Source organism: Xenopus laevis, chromosome 3S (genome assembly GCF_017654675.1).
Source record: "Xenopus laevis strain J_2021 chromosome 3S, Xenopus_laevis_v10.1, whole genome shotgun sequence".
In the NCBI taxonomy this organism is placed as follows: Eukaryota; Metazoa; Chordata; class Amphibia; order Anura; family Pipidae; genus Xenopus; species Xenopus laevis.
In genome coordinates this window covers 13,828,863-13,833,898 of record NC_054376.1, presented here as the reverse complement: position 1 = coordinate 13,833,898, position 5,036 = coordinate 13,828,863, and positions in this window count along the sequence as shown.

The window sequence follows — 5,036 nt, the reverse complement described above, 5'->3', positions numbered from 1 at the left end:
ACAGAGAACTGAATAGGAGAAAAATAATGCTGGCACCGGAGCTCCCGTCCTCTCTTCTAAACGTTGCAGCAGGGGGGCCCGGCTAATCAAGTAAGTGAAGCACGGCCAGGCCCTCCCTTTAGGATCAGGCCACACGAGCAGATTCGCCCCAGCAACAAATCTCCTCTTTTTCGGGGCAACAATCTCCCCGAACTGCCTTCCCTAGGGTTGCCGCCTTTGCTGGTGGCTAAACCCGAACAATGGGGGCGGATAGCATTGGGGGTGGAGCAGTGATCTTGGGGTGGGCGTGATGATGTCGGGGGCAGACACAATGATGTCGAGGAGTTATGAAGCTGGGTCAGGATTATTACATCACATATGCAAATTGCTGGATTTCTGTCCAGTTTTCGCAATGGGACTGAAAGTTTTGAACAGACAGCCCTTTGACAAACTAAGATGTCCAGGGAAACCCTACCTCTATCTATTCTGCCTGACGAGTAAGACCACAGGTATGGGATCTATTAAACAGAAATTGGTTATCCAGAAAGCTCTGAAATGCAGCAATGCTCATTTAGAAAAACAATTTCTTTATTTTTGACTGATTTGCTTATTTCTGTTTCTTTAATAACAAGAAATGAACCTCACTTCATCACAACTAAGCCATGTCAATGTGAGTATCTTCGTATTGAATTGGTTTTCATTTGGCCATATTATTGTTCGGTTTTCACAAGGCTGAAGACCGAACAGAAAGTTGAGACCACAACAGGCCTTAGAAAAACCTAACTGTGCGGGTCAAAACTGAACAGGTTGCAACCCTAGCCTTCACCCTGCCATCCGCCGGCTAAAATGAAAATGGCCTGGGGGAAGGCAAACGCGGCGCTTCATTTTCCGGAGTCGCCCGAAGTTGCCTCATGAGGCGACTAATCTCCCTGAATCTGCTTGTGTGGCCTGACCCTTAAGAGCCAAACTTATGGGGGACGCTAGCAAGCAATTTTTTAAACTTGTGGGTGGGCCGGCCATCAATATTTTTTTTTTTATTTGCAGGGGGTCCCTGATCTCCAATGGCTTTTAATAACGTGTGTGTGGGGGGGGGGCTGGCCACCAATTGCTTTTTTTTGGGGGGGGGGTACTGTTTTAGCTCTGATGTCTGTTTGGCTTTTTTACTGTGGGGTGGGCGAGATATGGGGTGGGGCTTGGGGCCCAGAAAATGCCGTACAGGGCCCTGTGATTTCTGAAGGCAGCATTCTGTACAAATTGGGAGGCTCTATCATTGAGAACATGCGTGTAACAAAACATGGCCACCTGCACTGGGAGGGAGTTCCTGGTGTGAGTAGCATAGCACTCACTAGGGGAAATAATTTTTCTCAGGTAACCTTTAAAGGAGAATTCAACCCTATTGTTAAAAAAACCCTACATAGACTCCCCTCAGCCTAAGTGTTACCCTGGGAAAATGCCCCTGCTTTACTCAGGGTTGGACTGGGGGGCCCGGGCTCCCCTCTGGACTACGGCCCCCCGTCATGCATGAGCGCTGTTTTTCTTTCTTTTTTTTTGACGCTTGTGTGCGTATTTTCCTGCTTCTTTTATTTGCCGCGCGTACGTGAACAGGACTCAGGGGCCTGGCCTGGCAGGGCCCACAAGAGCCAGGGCCCATCGGCTATTTTTCCGGTGCCCCATCGTGCAGATTCAGGCATCAGAGTTCCCAGGCACCATCTTCTTCTCTTCGGTAAGAGTACGTTTTTCAGCCAATGAGATGGATTCTTGGTGGTGGGGAGCCAAATTTATTGAGTGCTTACTAAATGATGTCATGTGACAGATGAATCCCATTGGTTCCCACTGCCATGCTACAGTCTAGGAAAGGAAAATCCCGGTAAGTAAGATATGATTTTCACTTGTATTGTTGGGGCTATGGCTGATACAGCAACACTGAAACTTTATGGCGCTCATCTGTCTCTCTTGCAGCTGTCTGTGCCCAGCGAGTCAGTGTTCTAATTGGAAGAATCTGATTACATTAAATAAAAGAATATATAAAAGCCTCTTCATGATCAAAGTTTTCCCGACACCGGGAACACCGAGAAGCAGCTTGGCCTTTAAGTCTTTAAATTTTATAAACCACCTGTTCCAACCCCCTCTTGCCTGTGATTCATACTGCTGGCAGAAGCACTCCCCGCCTCCCTCTTGGCAGCTGCTGGTACAGGAACATATTTGGAGGCAGTAGTGTAGTTTTTTTTGGCTGCTGCTGGCACAGGTACAGATTGGGGGCAATATGAGGGATTGGCTGCTGCTGGCTCAGGTATATGGGGCACAGGTAGAAAAGCAGGTTTTTTTTTTACAGAAAAGGTGGCAACCCTAGGCACAGGTACAAATTAGGGGCAATATGATGGGCGTTTTTTTGTCTGCTGCTGGCATAGATACAGATTGGGAGTAACAATATGATGGATGTTTTGGCTTATGCTGGCACTGGTACAGATTTGGGTCTTGGGGCAATCTGATGGATTGACTGCCGTTGGCACAGGTACAAATTGGGGCATTATAGGTGCTGGCACAGGTACACTGGGCAAGATGGTGGCGGCTGGCAGGTACAGGGGGCAATATGGGAAACGGTAAAGCAGCCAATGCATTTCCCCTAGATACGGTTGTTGTGACAGCCAGGAGCAGGGTTACTTGGTCCAAGAACATTACTCCCCCTTATTTCCACTGCCCATAACAGAAATGGAAGGGGGGCTGGTATTCGGCAAGAACTGTGTTTGCAGCTGTTCGGATTTGCAATTGGAAGCAGCACATTGGAGAGGCTTCTGGGTAGCTGGACCAGGGCCCCTACAAGTTAAATAGAAAAATGGTGGCCAGGGCCCCATGTTATATTAAAAAATTAGTGGCCAGGGCCCCTACCAGTTACATAAAAAATGGGGGCCAGGGACCCTATCTGTTATATAAATATAATAAGTGGCCAGGGCCCCTATAGATTATATAAAAAAAAAAAAGAAAAAAGTGCAAGTGTCGTTACAGGTTACAGAAAAATTGGTGCACAGGGCCTCCAAGTTATTAAAAAAAATATGTGAACTTACCTCAGCTGCACAGCTACAGTTGGAAGTAACAATGTTCGTCCCTTGAATGATCAGCTTAGCACTTTACCTTGACAATCCTATTGCTTCGTTGAATAATTGAGTGCCAGTTTCTGGGCCCCCAAATAGAGGTCTCAGCATTTATGCCCCAGTGTGGCCCCAAATACATGCCATTTGCCCCAGCCATAGTGCAACCCTAAAATTTGAAGTCACCCCAGCAAATAGATTCTTGGAATTGAATCTAGCTCATATATCAGAATCTGTATCAAAACACCTGTATTTTGATCACACCTGAAAACCCAAAGGTACAGGTAGATCTTTTTCTGTGTAAAAATAAAACGGTAGCTCGTACTTCATTCCAAGTAATATATATAATTAATCCTTATTAAAAACAAAACCAGTCTATGGATTTATTTAATGTTTAATTTTTTTTTTTTTTTTTAGTAGATAAAGTATGACTATACCAATTTACGGAAAGTTCCGTTAACTGGAAAACACCAGATCCTAAGCACTCTGGATAACAGGTCCCATCATACCTGTATATTTTAAAAAGAAAAACCCTAAAACACTTAATTTGCATATGTCTAAAGAAAAGTAAAAGTGGGCTACTGGTTCATATTGGTCCGTGCTTTCACTAACAATGTAGGTCCGTTAATCTGTTTTTCTCTACAAACTCGTTTTACTAGAACATTTACTAGCATGTTTGTGCCAAGAAAACTTTTTTTTAGAGACTGAGAAAAGGAAAACCTAAACAAACTGGTGATAAAAGGGGTGTTTCACCTTTAAAGGAGAAGGAAAGGCTAAAACTAAGTAAGCTTTATCAGAAAGGTCTATATAAAAATATACCAGTAACCCTCAAAGTAATGCTGCAGAGTCCTGTCAAAATAAACATCACATTTCTTTCCTTCTATTGTGTAATCATGGGCTTCTGTGTCAGACTTCCTGCATAAGCATAAAATTCCATGGCTAGGGGCTTGAGCATGCTCAGTTTGCTCCCCCCCTCCTGCTGTAATCTGAGCCCAGAGCTATGAGTGAGCAGGGGGAGAATCCGGCAGGAAGTGATATCACACCAAGCTAATAAGGCAGCTGCTATCCTAAACAAACCACTTCTAGAGCTGTTTACTATAGTAAAGCTTTCTGCAAAATAGTGTTATACCTTGCACTATTGTGGCTAATCTATTGGCAATATACTGCTTCATAGCTTTCCTTCTCCTTTAAAATAATTTTTACTATGTTATAGAATGGCGAATTCTAAGCAACTTTTCAAGTGGCCCCCCTTTTTTTTTTTTTAATTACTTGCCTTAATGTTGTGTCTCTCCAGCTCTCAAATAGGGGTCACTGACCCCATGTAAAAAAAATAAATAACACATGTTCTGTAAGGCTATACATGTATTGTTATTGCTACTTTCTACTACTCTTTTTTTTATTCAGGCCTCTCTGATTAAAATGCCACTCTCTTGTTCATACCAATAGTTGCTAGGGTAATTTGGACCTTGGCAACCAGATGGCTTAAATTGGAGAACTGCGGAATAAAAAAAAAAAAAAAAAAAGCTAAAAAAAGCTAATTAACTGGGCACTGGCCCCATCTAAAAATACAAATGCTCTGTAAGGCTGCAAACGTATTTTTATTGCTACTTTTTTTTTTTTTTTATTACTCATCTTCTAGGCTTCTCCTATTCCTATTTCAGTCTGATACAAATCAATGCATGGTTGCTAGAGTCATTGGGACCATAGTAACCAGACTGCTGAAATTTTAAACTGGAGAGCTGTTGAATAAAAAGCTAAATAACTCCAAAACCGCAAATATTATAAAATGAAAACCAATTGCAAATTGTCTCAGAATATCACTCTACATCATACTAAAATTTAAAGGCAAACAACCCCTTTAAACATGAAGATAAGGAAGTTCTATGCATTTTTTTGGCACAAACCTGGCTTTAACAGCAGAGCACATTTAACTCTCTAGAAATGTGAAAGAAGAAGAAATTATCCAAAAAG